The sequence below is a fragment of the Antechinus flavipes genome, chromosome 3 (assembly GCF_016432865.1).
Source record: "Antechinus flavipes isolate AdamAnt ecotype Samford, QLD, Australia chromosome 3, AdamAnt_v2, whole genome shotgun sequence".
Classification (NCBI taxonomy): Eukaryota; Metazoa; Chordata; class Mammalia; order Dasyuromorphia; family Dasyuridae; genus Antechinus; species Antechinus flavipes.
In genome coordinates this window covers 247875811-247891651 of record NC_067400.1, presented here as the reverse complement: position 1 = coordinate 247891651, position 15841 = coordinate 247875811, and the positions used below count along the sequence as shown (strand labels likewise).

Here is a 15841-nt window from a genome sequence, read left to right as displayed (position 1 = left end):
AGTTGTGGTTATAAATATAACGAAATACCATTGTGCTATAAAAAATAATGAGCAGGAAAATTTCAGAAAAACTTGGACTTACATGAATGGATACTGAGTGAAGTAGGCAGAATCAGTAGAACAGTTACATAGTAACAACAACATTATGCAATGATCAGTTAGGATTGATTTAGCTCTTCTCAACAACACAATGGTCTAAGACAGTTCCAAAAGATGCATGACAGAAAACACTATTCACATCCAGAAAAAGAACCACAGAGACTGAATGCTGATCAAAGCATATTATTTTCACATTGTTTTTGTTTTTCTTTCTTGTGATTTTTCATTTTTGTTCTGTGTATACTTTCAGAGCATGATTAATGTGGAAATATCATGATTGTACATATATGACATATCAGCCTGCTCTTTTGGGAAAGAGAAGAAAGAAATGGAAAAAAAGAAGGGAGAAAATTCTATTAAAATGAATGTTGAAAACTATCTTTACATGTAATTGAAAAAATTAAATATTATTAAAAAGAAAAATTAAAAATGTTTAAAATATAATCCCAACAAAAACAAATTAAAAATGTAAAAATCTGTTAACAGTTATTCCTCCCTAAAAAAAAAAAAAAAAAGCAAAGTTTAAAGCTAAATTCAAATCTAAACCAAAAGCTATGAAGGAAAAATGAATTAAATTAACAATTCAAACAAAATTTAAATATTATAGCATAGCTATTTCCTATTAAAATGGAATAATAATGGAGGATTATAAAAAGATGGTAAAGAAGGTCAGAAAATTCCAAACTCTCCTGAGTTCCCCGACAAATAAAATAAAATTGTTACTCAGGATGAACCGAGACCAGTGAAAAACAAATATTAGAGCAGAAAAGGGATTCTCCTAAGACAATTCAGGAAGACCCTAAAGTAATACCATAGGATGGAGGTTTAACTTGTGTAAAGTGTAAACACCTCTAGCTTAACTTCCAAAGGAACCAAACCACAGGACCTTTCACCTCTTGTACAATGTGGGAAGTTTGGGGTCTGAGTCTAGGAAGACTGAGGAAACCTCAGCTGATTAGGAATGCCAGGCCAGTTGTGCTGCTGAGATATGGTTCTATGTGAGAAGGAATCAGCATACCCAATGCATGCAGAAGCAGCGTAGCAGGGAAGTTCCTGGCTGCAGATACTTACAGGAGGGTGGAGTTCTTGGTTTGGGGCCCTGGCCAGAAGGGAGAAATGAAGTCAGAGTCATCATCCACCCCCACCCACTCCCATATTAGAGCTAGTTACAATAATAAGTTCTCATTAAAAAAAAATAGAGTAGGCAAAAGAAGAAGAACCAACCACAGAAAGTTACTATGGGAATAAGGAAGATAAGTGTTCATCTTCAGAGGAGGAGGGTGAAGCTAAAAAAAAAAAAAAAAAAAAAAAAAAAAAAAAAAAAAAAAAAAAAAAAAAAGGTTTCTTTTACACCAAAAAGTAACATTAAATGGTTATATGTTCAGAGAGAATTTAGAGGACTCAAAAAAGACTTTAAAAATCAAATGAGAGAGACTGAGGAAAGCATAAATGTTGGAATCCTTACAAATTAAGTCATTAGAATTGATAGAGACAATAATTATCTAATTTAGCATGGTTCAGTATGATTGATCTGATCTTACAAGGAAATGTTATGGGCCAGAAGAAACAAGGTACTAAGTAGAATGATAAAAACAATGCTTGTGTTCACACCTTTAGAGAGCTCATATAAGCAAGAAGCTCTTAGGGCCAGAGAGCACTCTGGGAGAAAACCCATAATCCCACTCTCAGATCCCATAATCCCACTCTCTCAGAGGAGATTATATATAAGAAGCAGACAGAGGCTCAGTTAGTGAGTTCAGCTGAAAAGATTGAGAGGGGAGCGTTAAGTGAATTCAGCCAGAAGCCCTCTCTTGGAGGCAAGAGAGAGTCATTCCATCTTCCACCTTTGTGCTGGCTGAAGGCTGAAGGACAAATCTTTGGATTTGGAGGGAGCTCTTGGAACCAAGGAAAGAGATAAGAAATAAATGTTTGGATTTTAATCAACTGGCTGCATTTTGGGATGATTATTGATGTGAACTGAAAACTAAGGCTGCCTCCAGAAAACCTCCCCAAGAAACCTTCTTGCAGAGAGAACCATTATATCTTAAAGAAGAAAAACACTACACATAAAAATAAAAATAAAAACCATCCAAAAAAAACACAAGAAGGATATTCAGAGTTTTAAAGAAAAAAATGATTCTTTGAAAATTAGAATTGGATAAAGGGAAGCCAGTGAAATTATAAGAGACTGAGAAATAACAAAACAAAATGTACAGAATGGAAAAATAGAGGAGATCCAGAATGAAAATAAAAGAGAATATGAAACATCTTATAAGGAAAAAAACAGATCTGGAGAACAGATCAAGAAAAAGGAACATAAGAATAATTGGACTACCTGAAAGTTGTGGTTAAAAAAACCTTAACACAATAATGCAAGAAATAATCAAAGAATGTTTTCCTGAAATGATCAAAAAGGGGAAAGTAAAAACAAAACAAAAAAGGGGGGGGGAAAGTAGTGATAGAAAAAATCTACCAATCACTACCTCAAAGAGATACTACAAAGAAAATATGTAGGAACATTACTGATACATTTCAAAAAAAAGCCCAAATTGAAGAGAAAATTTTACAAGAAACAAACAAACAAATAATAACAAAAACAATTCAAATGTGCTGGAGCAACAGTAAGAATTGCTACAATAAAAGACCCTGGAATACTATATATTGTCAACCAAAATAACTTATCCAACAAAACTAAGCATAATAATAAATGAAAAGAAAAATGGATATTTAATGAACTCACAGATTTTTAAGATTTTTATCTCAACCAAGACTAAATAGATCATTTAACATATATGACCCAACATCAAAGACTAATTTTAAGGGACTCAGTAAGGACAAACTGTTTTATATGGGGAAATATAAACCATATCTCTAAGATTGGCATTAGTGAAAAAGAACAATTGGAGCAAAGCAGAGTATGAGCTAATTCTATAACTCAAAACCAGCTAAGAAAGGGTAAAAATAATAATTATGCAGTTCAAATGGGGTGCAGAAGAAGAACCAACATAGAGGCATTAGAGTGGGGAGGAGGACTAGTAGTTCTGAAAACCTACTCACATTGGGAACAGAGATAAATAGGGAACAATACATATGTAAGTACCATGAAGTGTATAGCACCCTCCAAAATCTATAAAGAAATCAAGGGAGAGGGAATTGGATAAGGTGGGGTAGAAAGGTGTGTAGATTTACAGCTGTAAGACAAGCTTTGTAGATTAATGGGAAAGGGATAAAGATTAAAAGGAAAAAGAAAGGGAAAGGATGGCATAGGACAAGCTGGGGTACAGAAGGGCATTTAGATTAACCAGAGCAGGGTAAGGTGTGTAGATTAAAAGAAATGGGAGAAAGAGAGAGGGAAAAGATAGTGGGGGAAAAAGATAAAGGAGAGCTCCATGGGTGGAAGAAGTTTAAGTAATAGCAAGACAAGTTAAAGAGTAGAACTAAAGTAGAAGAATTAGCAAAAACAGAAAGCAAGAGATATACACAGACAACAAAAAGGATCAAGAGTAGACTTTTTTAAAAGAAAAAAAAAGTATGGCTAGTAATCATTGATCTCAAACAAATTTAAAAGACTCAATCAAGAGAAAAATCTACATTATATATCAGCTATATTAGTATTATTTTAATGCATGTTTATGTATGTATAAACGTATATTACATGTGTATGTGTATTTATGTATGCATGGAGGTATATAGATATATGTATGTGGGTACACATATAAGTAGCACATACAATAGAACATTGTACATAACAATAAGAGTAGGCAATGATCAATTCTGATAGACGTGGCTCTTTTCAACAATGAGGTGATTTAGGCCAATTCCAAAAGATTTGTGATGGAGAGAGCCATCTGTATCCAAAGAGAGAACTGTGGGGAGTGAATGTGAATTGCAACATAGGATTTTCACCTTTTTGTTGTTGTTTTTGTTTTTCTCTTCATTTTTCTCCTTTTTTATCTTAATTTTTTTGTGCAGTATGATAGTGGAGATATGTGTAGAAGAATTGCACATGGTTAACATATATTGGATTACTAACCGTCTAGGAGAGGAGCTGGGGGAAGGCAGAGAGAACAAATTTGGAACACAGGGTTTTACAAGGGTGTGTGCTGAAAACTATCTATGCATATATTTTGAAAATAAAAAGCTAAAAAAAATAATAATAATAATAAAGAAATTAATTCCTCCATGGGAAAGCAAAGACCAAGAAGAGGACAGAAAAGAGTCACTATTATTATATACAATATCAAGCAATCACAGTCTCTCTACTCTTTGCCCCAGAGGTATTTACTTAGTTTAAGCCCCACAGTCATGATAGTGGCAGCATGGCATTTTCATGGCAAAACTCTTCCTCTATATTTCTGGTTCCTCAGTTAAACTGGGCACTTGATCTCTCCTTTTAACCTTGTGCCCTGGTGCATATTCTGTCTCTCAAAGAGCCTCTCAGAGTCTTCCTAGGCAGGGAAGAAAATTAACACTATCCCATTAATACACAAACTTTCTTTCTTCCAAAGAGTTATGACGTGCCAAAAGATTCTGTTCCAGCCAGTAAAATTTCATCTTTCAATATGCACTTCTGTATAGCAAAGAGGCATCCATAGTTACAAAATCATAAACAATAAATTTATCAAAATTTTAGATGACAAAACAGTGGGATAAACACCATATAAATGACAACATTGAAAAAGAACTTGGTAAGTTAAAATATTATGCTAAATCAAACAAGATGAAATTTATCAGAGATGGTAGAAGTCTTATAAAAATTATAACCAAGTTATGAAAGCCTTTTGAATTGCCCTCTGTCAAGATCCCACCAATTAAAAGAAAACAGAATAGACCAGATCATATGAATCCTTGCTTAACCTCGGCTTACCTCTTTCCCAGATCCCAATAAACTAGCCTCTCCTCCCCTTTTATAAAAACTGCTTTCCCTCTGTTTCCCCCGAAATGTCATGATACAAATTCCCACTCTCAGGAGGGTAGCATCACTCTAACCTCACCCTTAATCTCATTCTACTGCTCCCAAAGTTATAGGTCAATCACTTCTAGCTCCCTCCTTCATACTCCCCACCCCACAGGATAAACTTGGTCATTCATATTGTTTTGATGAGCAGAGGAAAACTTCAATCCTTCCAGTATGATGGCAGATCATTGGTTCTTTAAGTCAGTCCTGTAGCTGAACCCTGCTATATATGCTGTCTCCACCAATTAGAGTACAAGCTTCTTTAGAACAGGGACTATCTTACTTTTTGTATCCTCAGCACTTAGGATACAGCAAGTTCTTTTTTCATTCATTCATTCGTGTAAAATATATGAGATGCATATCTAGACATCAATTCATCTGAAAAACAGTTGGGGGTTTTACTAGATTTCAGGTTCCTTATAAGTGAGCAATGTGATATGCAGACTGCACTAAGAAGAGTTAAAGCATATATTAGTGTAGAGGGGATAATTCTGCTATCCCCATCCCAGTCAGACCATAGAGTTCTGAGCACTACATTTTAGGAAGGACATTCAAATGTCTCCAAGGAAGGAAAGCCGGATGTCTTGGACTTTTTTTTAACATGACAAAGGGAGATTTAAAGAAAACACAATAACCATCTTCAACTATCTGAAGCACTTATCAGAAAACGTATTAGAATTGTTATACCTTGGCTCTGGTGAATAAAACAAAGAGCAATGAGGAGAGGTTTAAGAGGAAAACTTGACTTGATACAAGGGGGGAAATTCCTCATTAGATATATATAAAATTTAAACAAGCTGGCTGAGAAATAATGGTTCCCCTTCTTCCAAGCAAAGACTAAATAATGTTTTAGAGGGAATATTGGGTACAGATTAGATTAAATGGCTACCAAGAGCTTTTCTAATTTTGAAACACTGTGATTCTGCTGTCATCCAGCTTTCACAATATAAATTTATAGAGTTTTATAGTTTATAGAGTCAACATAATTTTAGAGAGTCAACATAATTCAATGGAAAGAGAACTGAACTTGAACTGAGCCTGAATTCAAATCTCGGTTTTCTCACTCTAACTATAAAACCCAAGACACAACAAAAAAGAAGCAAAGTTCTCTAATCTATATTAACTCACAGGTTTATTCCGAGTGAAGTGTTATGTAAATTATGAAATGCTATGTACATGTAAACTATCATTATTATGTTCGTTTGGACTAAAGTTGAGGGTTTTTCCCCCCACAAAGTATTTCATCCACTATGAAATGCTTCCTAGAATTAAAAAGAAAATAATAGAAATAATTTGTCCTCTGTATCTACAGGCACATTTTTATGATGAAAATTTTTTTAAATTTAAACCTTAAATGCTTAATATAAATATTACTAAACATTTTTGTTTTAAAACATTTTAGCAAAAGTTTTATAGGATATTTCAACACAAAAAGCATCAAAATAATCAAATAACTCCCATTTAAATAGTTTTTGAGGTCTGCAAAGCCTTTTCCTCTGTAAGAATTGTGGTGTTTTTATTATTCTTATTTTAGAGATGAAGAAATTGAAATGAAAAGGTTAGGTAATTCGCTTATAAATATGCTGAATTGACCCCCAGGTTTACTTACTCTAATTTTAGTATTCCTTCCACTATACTCTGCTGCTAAAGCAGCTTTCAGGGAAAATATGTACCTAAAATCACTTGTTAATTTTAGAAAATTTTGCCCTGTTTCTTCAATTAAGTTAAAACTATTTCAAAGGTGCAAATTTTACTAATTTTCTTTTAACCTTGCCATATCCACCTAGATATTCTAGATCACCTAGATCAATATTTTGTCTTCAGTGAGCATTCAATAAATTCTGTTGGACTAATGAAAATGAACTTTTAAACACATTAGGTTACTATTTAGGGCACTATGTAGCTCTGCAATATATCCTTTCTATATGATAAACACTCTTAGAAAATATTTTCTCTATTGTCCCAACATTTTAGGAAAATTTTATATACTTGCAACATATTTTGGTCTGTTTTTGCTACAGGAGTAGCTAAATATCTAGAAGTTACTACCCTGAACACTGTTGCTTTATATGTTTTTTAGAGAATCAAGAAAATTCTGGAAGAATATGACTTCATATACCACATGTGCCTGTAGAGACATTATCTTATTAAATGAGACCTGAGTATGGATGGGACAATTGATGGATTATGCAACAAGCAAGGCATATACATAACAAGCTATTACAATAAGACATCTAGATCTCTGCTTTCAGCCACATGTGAATTACTTAAAGAAACATATACAAATTAGGCCCATTCCTTTTAGGACATTAGTTTTGTGCATCAAGCCAGGTTTGTACATTTTCTTCTTGAGTTGGATGGAACATTTTCCATATAGCCAAATAAAAACCATAGAGGAGAATGAAATCTCTGTTCCACTAATTTTTTAAAAAACAATTTTACTTTTGGTGGCAGATGATGCATATTTCCAAAATGTTAACATTAACTAGCACACTTCTTCTAGGGATTACAAAATTACAATGCTACTTTGGAGAATTAATCTAAAACATGGGCAATTAGTTATAGATACAGTTTCTTTTGTATCATGGTGAAAATACCAACTAGACTTATACTCAATTCACTGCCAAAATATACATTCATAAACTTGGCTCTTCAGATGAGTTCTAATGTTCTGCTATGTGACTTCAAAGGAAGGGGAAATTGTGGGAGGTTTTTCTTTTTCTTTTTATTTTGTTTGGGTTTTGACCAATTACAGTCTCCTAATACAGAGAGAAATCACCAACAATATAAAAGCTGCAAGTCTGGGCAAAACCAAAATGTAGCTACAATATATTAAAACTCTATAGGCAAAAAATGTGTAGGTCTGTGTTTATGCCAATATGTGCACATGCCAGCTTGGGAGGGTGTGGTGATGAACATGGCAAGAGTAAGAGAAAATATTCTGGAACACTGAGTACTTTTCATAAGGTTACTATTAATGTTTACATGTATGCTGTTTATTTGCCATTTGAACTTGGAATACCAAAATCAGAAGGAATCCTGAGGTTTTTTTCCCCCTCAAACATAACAGTAAATTTTAGTGCAAAGTGATGTAAAATGACTGATATTTTCATTTGTACTTTTAACCTAAAGTGTTTTGTTTGTTTTTAACTTTCTGTTTTGGTTTTGATTTACTAGGCATAGCATAGATTTGGCTAAATGAATGATTCTTTTTTTTCCTTCAAATAAAAAGCTAAATTAATCAATTGGTTTCCGAGGCAGCATTTTTCTCCAATATTTGATCAAATATGATAAAATCTAAAAAGGATCAAATTAGTTCATGCCTATATATTTCCAAAATCCTTCTTTGCTTGGGGAAAATTGCCATTTCTAAATTATTGGCGAGGAAATGATAAAAAAAATTTTTCAGGTTACTAGAAGCATATAATTGATTGCAGATTGGCTGCTTGCCATCTAGCAAATGGCTAAGTGTTCAGATGATTGGTTTAATTTATATTGAGCTAGAAATAAATGTAGTAGTATATGGAATGCATTTTAAGAAAACTTTTGAATACTAAATGTTTATAATAACCTAAAAAAAGTCACACAATGTGGGAAGTGGGAAAATCTAACATCAATATACTGTCTCTATATAAAGCTAATGCCTTTAGCCTACCAAAAGGCATACACTTTTAAGCATGTATTTTTAAATCACTAATGATGAAATTATGTTGATGAATCATAAGATTGTAAGCATTCTTAAGTATTATATATTCCAACTATTAGGATGAATGGACTCCAGAAAAAGACCATGTTCCTGGCAACAATCTAGTATTTGAGTGGGTCCCAGTAAGGAACAAACTAACCTTATAGAATTATCTTGTAGTGACAGAGTTATCTTGTAGAGATGAAGTTATTTGTGCTGACACTCACTATTGCTGTACACAATTTGGAGATCAAGCTATAGATGTCAAACTCCCAAGACTATCTTGTATAAATAGGATGACATGAGGACCAGTTAATTTACTGAGGTATACAATTAGCATAGCTAGCACATTTCACTCTGGATCCTTTCCCATAAAAGGTTCTACTTCCCCCTTGTTAAGTGCAAGTGCCAATAGGTTACTTAGCCCACTAGTTAAAGCATTATAATGAAGCTTTGCTCCTTGAACTGAAGATGGTTTGAACCTATGAATTCATTCTAGATGATGCACATCTTCATAATTCATTGTACCTCATTACAACCAGTTAATTTGAAAGAGAAAACTGAGCTCCAGAAAAGTAAAATAAAGAAAGTTATATTCAAATTCTTTCACTTTATTTCCCAAGCATTTGCTAAAGTAACCAGTCTTCTAACCAAGCCTGGGACATTTGGCACCCTGCTGAATTTTCATACTTCTTAACTGGTGTAGAGAATGCTGAGATCTTCTTTGCAGTACTTTGAGAGATTTGGGGTACACATAGGGTTCCAGACATTTTTAAAGAAAAAGAAACATTTTGGAAGCTTCATTTATGTAAGAAAAACTATCTCTTCTTGCTTGCCTCTTCCTCTTCTTGACAGATTTCAGAGACTTTCCCTTGGTTTGAACTAAGATTGTATTCCATCAGATTATATTCCATCTGAAGGACCCATTCATTCGTTTGTTTTTAAATATATTCTAATCTGTAGAATTTCTCCAAATTCTATTTGCTAATTTGCTTAAATAAAGTAGTATAATCATTATTTGGAATTTCTAAGGGTCTTTTGTGTAAACAACATTGAGTGGAAAGGAGTTAAGTGGACAAATGTATATTGAGGTCTACTTCCTCCTTAAGAGCTATCAGGGAGGCAGCAGCTTCTGTTCTAATCCTGTTGTGCCCAGGGAACCAAATATATTTGAGGGGGCAAATAAATATAATCCTAATTCATTTTCTGAGAAACTGGAGAAATATTTCCAGCCTGGAAGCGTTCCTGAGGCCAGCTTGTATCTCTCACCCATTAGGTTTTTGGTTTTATACACCCAGACACTGTCTTTCTCTTTATAGGGGTAGACCAAATGCCCAAGATATCTCATCCATGATGCCTATGAGTTGTTTCTACATAATTAAATAATGCTTGGGCACATACCAATTCTATATAGGTTACACTATACTATTAGTATCTGGGAAGCAGAAGGTAAAGGAAAATACTCTATCCACTTACCACCTACTTACTTCGATGGTATGGACGGAGTCTGCTGTCAAAATTATGAATAGTGCATAAACTAAGGAATTTGATACACTTAGGGAACCATTGCAATTGGCTTTTGCTTAAGGAGAAAAGGAAAGGCCAATAGAAATACTAACACCTGACTATTTTGGCACATACAGTCAACAGTCTATGCAGTCCTAAAAATAGCAGTTATGCAACAATGTCAAATAAGGATTATTGCATTTTTGGTATTTGTGTTGCCAGACCCTGGCATGGTATCTGGTAATAGGTGCTTAATAAATGCATGTTGACTGATTGATTGAGCTCTCCATAAAAGCACTGAGCTCATACCTATTTCAGTACTAGGGCTTTTTAAATAAAGTAAAAATAATTCTATTATTTGTAGTAGAAAGAGCACTGAATTCAAAAACAGAAGACATAGCCACTCTATTGTATATATAAATAGGAAATTTTTATTCTATCTCAGTCTCAATTTTCTTACATGAAAATTGTGGCTAATAATGTTTGCATTATCCATCTCACATGGCTATTATGAGGATCAGATGGAATAAAATATATAAAGTCTGATAAAAGCAAAAATTCAAAGCTGGAGGGTCATTTAGGGGCCATCAGATCCAAGCTTCTCATTTTACAGATGAGGATACTGAGACCTAGAGAGTTTTAGTGACTTGCCCAGTATCACCCAGATAGTGGGATTGGAAGCCAGGTCTTTATGACTCCAAATCCAGTGCCCTCTCCATTATAAAATATAAAGATTTCTATAAATATTTTAAAACACTATTGTTATATTCAGGTGTTTTTTTTTTTTTTTTAGTTTACAAAGTTTTTATTTAATACAACAATTTAGTCAAACAGACCAAAGCCATGTCATCATTAGACTCCTTGGATTCTTCTTTTTTTTACTTTCTCTTCTCCTCAGCTGGGGCAGCTGTGCTAGCAGGAGCAGCACCACCCGCAGGGACAGCACCACCAGCAGGGGCAACACCACCAGCTACTGGGACAGGTCCACCAACATTGCAGTTGAGACTTCCAATGTTTATATTGTTCAGGACTTTTGCAAATAATCCAGTCTAGAAGGTTCAACATTTACATCTGCTGCTTTAATGAGGGCATTAATTTTATTCTCCCTGACTATAGCCTCATCATTGTGAAGGATGAGGACAGAGTAGATGCAAGTGAACTTGGAGATGGCCATTTCAGGAGATGAATGAGGAGAAACTTGTTTGTAGTGGTGCTAGTCTCTGGCTGAAGTGAAGATTCATTCAAATGTGGCCCGAGCTTCCAAAGAAGAAGCAAGCACCTTACAGACTACTGAAGAGCTATATTCTCTTTTTAAAAAATTATTTATTTTGCTTTTTTCATTTTTTTATTCATTTCATGGTTCTATAATTTGTTTCTGTGCTTACTCCATCTATCTAGGTACCAACTCCCCTATGCCTTACATGAAGAGATTTGTGACATCCACAGCTTCCAGGTAGATAAGATCATGTGGCTTCCATGTGCCTTACCTCAAGGTAGCCATTATGAACACTCTTCTCTTGGCTTTTCTGGAGAAAAGATAAAGGGTGTAGATAATGGACGAAAAGAGAAATAGAGACACATGGAGAGAGATCAAGTACATCTTTTGGAACTCTTTTAAATGCCCAACATACTCAGGAGCTGCTCTAATAAAAGTCTTTTCCACTAGAGTCCATGCCAGTCAGTTCATCCAATATCAGTGAAACCTATCCTCCAGGAAATTCCTAGGAAGAAATCTTCTTTCTTCATAGGAAAATGCAACCAACATTCTAAAGTCATGAAACTGTATAGTTTATCCAGTTGATCTGGGAATTTGACTGATCTATATATCATAAAAATAGTTGATGTCTCTATTAATTCCAAGGCTCCTGGTCCACCACTTAAGTCTATCTTTGACAACACCATATTCCTTTGTGTATCATTTAGTCCTGGATAGATAGAGAATCTTTCTTTTTTATGTTAAATGTATAACGCTTATTATAAAAATAGCATTCATACTATTTAATACAATTAGTAGAAGGCATCTTAAAAATAATAAAAACATTCAATACTTTACTGCAAAGCTTCTGCTAAGCTTTTATATAAAATTTAGGGTTCTACTACTGTAAAGTGTTTTAGAACTGCTAATTAGATCCATTAGTTTTTATTTTATATGTAGAATATCAAAGCCAGATCTTAGAACATGCTCAAGTACAACCATACTGGTGAGTTAAACAGATCATGTGGAGATGTTCATTGCTTGGTTCTAATCCAACATTTATAACTTTGGGAGAACTTGCTTCTGGCCATGAATAACTCATGAGATCCATACTACATGATGATTAAAAAACCCTATAGGAGCTAAAAGGATTGATGGGTTAGTGGAGGCAGAGCCAGAACTGAATGTTCATACAAAATATTCACAGGAATGATTACTTTCTGTCTCTCTCTATGGGTCTCTGTCTCTGATTCTCTGACTCGCTGTCTGTTTCTGTCTGTCTCTCTTTCTGTCCCTCCCCCTCTTCCCGCTCCTCTTCCCTCCCGCCTCTTTTGGTGATGTTTGAGTCAATAAGACTACTGTCAATTATTGGAGGTGGGGTGGGACAAGCAACCTTTTTTATTCAGCCAAGCAATGGCTTTACCTGTCAACTGAAATAATACATCCTGGAATGGGCCAAACAACTTGAGCAAGGAAGATAATTATCCATTAACTCTGTTGGGGCCTCTGCAAAGCCTTTCCAAGTTTCAACTTCTTATTTTTCTACCACTAATTCTAGAAGCTGTAATCCATAATGCTCTTAATTACAATTTGGAAACTTTCTTCCTTTGTGAATCCTAAATCCACTCTACATTATAGCATTATGATCAGATTGCAATTCTTTCCTACTATTGACTAGACTGAATTTGGAAACCTTAATACTTTACTAAAAATGCAGGCTCTTATGCTCCTTCTTTCCACTTCACTGAACTATATCAAAAGACAGAGACACAGAGAAAGTATTAGACATATAGAAAGAGATAGATAAAAATATAGATATACCTCAGGCTTCTGTAACAATAAATATTCAGTCTTCAAGCATCTCATCATCAAAACCTAATGGCAATTGAATTTCAGGTACAAGAATATTTTGTTTCTAGGATAAAGTCTCAAAGATAACAGTCCTAACTCTAAGTCCACATGCAGGATATCTTCTCTTAGCAAAATACACAAGTAAGCAAAATCATCCTGGGTTCATTTAAGAATGAGATAGAAGGACCACAACTAATTTTTTCCATCTAGAACAGCACTACCACTACACTTGAACTATCAACCTCACAGTCACACTGCGCTTCTCCTTGTGGAGAAGTAACACTAAAGAGAACAAAGATGAGAAATTATATTGCAGATAAATATGTATATATATCATATATCATGTATGTCAAGAAGGAAATCAATATTGGAGGTAACACAAGTAAGAGGGCATTGAGGAATGAATTTATAGGGAATGAAGGAAAAAGAAATAACAAAATATTCCTACTAGATTATAATAAGGTGACAAAAAGATGTAATGCAGGTGACAGAGAATATTAATAAATGCTGGCATATAGACCTTCCTTCTTATTTATACAAAATCTTAATGAGAATTATCTAAACATGCATCAAGAGCATTTTCAATTAATATGTTAGTAGGGAACAGTAAAGTTTCTCCAAGCTATATTCAACAAAATACTATACCTCTACTATTTCACAATTGACTAATTATTAACTAAAATAAAATAGCATATGTTCTGCAATGTACAGTCTTAAAAGTTTGCCTTTATGCACTGATATGTTAAGTGATTTGTCTTTGGCTAACATATGCATTTAAAGAGAAAGAGAGGAGGAGAGTGATTGTTCACATGTAGCCGCATTAATAAATGGATATCAATAGAATTAATAAATTGCAATATTATAACAGCAACTATATATTGGATTAATATACTATGTTTTAACAATATAATACTTCATTAGAGTATTGTGAGTATAAATATAGGTAAATCACACACACGGAAAAACTCTACAAATAGGATAATTATTTAGAATAACCTATCCAAATGCATAATATGGTCTGGACAATAGGCATTTTCTATTTATTTACTTTTTTCCCCTATAGGAATAAAAAGCAAAAACTCTTGACTGGCATCAAAAGAACTCAATAAAGGTCCTAAGAACATTGAGTAGACATTCAATAGTAAAATCAAGGTAAAACATGGCCAAAAGTCATATAACATCTCATGTTATCTTATAGAAGATGCTGATGAGTTGCAATCTACATCCTTAGAAAGAATCCATGTCAGTGAGATCAGAGATACATTGTAGTATAATTTGACAAAACTTTACTCTCTAGGTAGTTTTCTTTACCTTTGTAAAACATGTATGGCACTTTTGTTGGAATTTTTTTCTTTGTTGTCAATTGAAGAAACCTAAGTAATGTGCAATATTTTCTTGGAAAGAGGCAAATTATTCATAATATTACTTTAATACTAGCAATTTCTTTCTTGACCAGTTTAACTACTTAAGCAAAAAAAAAAAAAAAAAAAAAAAAAAAACTAAAACTAAAACTAAAAATCAAAAATGGCATTAAAATTTTATCATTAAAAAAAGTTTTAAAATTGACTATCAATTAAATTGAAATTTCAATATCAATTACTAGTCCCTTTGACTATAAACAGATTAAAAATCTAATAAAATTATTTTTAGAATATATTGTAGTCAAAAAAAATTTGTGATAAATTGTCAATAAGCAAGATCTTAAGCATTTGTTGGGAGATATCACCATCTAGTGGCCTAAATGTGTTCATTTTAGACTATCGAGAACTTTGAGGCAGCAATATCGTCAACAAAGAACACTTAAAATCAAAATGCAAATAAAAAATGAAATCACGAACCGAAATTGTTCTCCCCAAGGTCATCAATAATCTCTTTATTACTAAAGCTTATATCCTTTTCTCAGCCCTCATTCTTCTTGGCCCCTCTTCATAATTTAACACCGTTGATAATGCTCTCCCTTCTGCACCTTACATGAAGTTGTAGGTCTCGTTGGGATTTTGCTCGGAGATATTTGATCCATCTGATTCTTGAATCCTTTGTAGAATTCTCGTACATGACATTCTATTTCCTACATACGTGCCTTTCCACCGGCTGTCCTTCCAGCTTTGTAATTATTTCCTGTCTTTTGAAATCCCGATCTCCCACTCAAGTTCGCAAGTACCAGCTCCTTTAAGAAACTTTTTCCCGATTCTCTCTTAACAAAGTAGCAACCAATCTATATTTACCTAGCCAAGCCTGTGACTAGACTTCAAGTCTTTGACAGCTTTATCTACCTCTTATGTGTTCTTTTCCCCTGAACATGGGTCACCTAATAGCAATCCAGTCTTGGCGGCTACTTTGTGAATTCAAGAAGTCCAGAGTTCCTGAATAGGGATTGATTGCTCATTGAGAGGTATTTCCTGTAATTAGACCCTTCTCAGAGGAAAAAATGACCACTGTTAGGAGGCTGCCATCACTGAAAGAATTAAAAAAAAAAAAAAAAAAAGGTCCAAGTTATTTCTGGGTTGGCTGGTCAGATCAGGATTTTATGAGTTGCTGATGTGAACTA

The 15841-nt window shown here is 33.9% G+C and overlaps 1 pseudogene; it reads right to left on the bottom strand.

Moving 5' to 3' along the window:
* Positions 1-10911: 10911 nt before the first annotated feature.
* Positions 10912-11532, bottom strand: LOC127557893 (60S acidic ribosomal protein P1-like; annotated as a pseudogene).
* Between the last annotated feature and the right edge of the window lie 4309 nt (positions 11533-15841).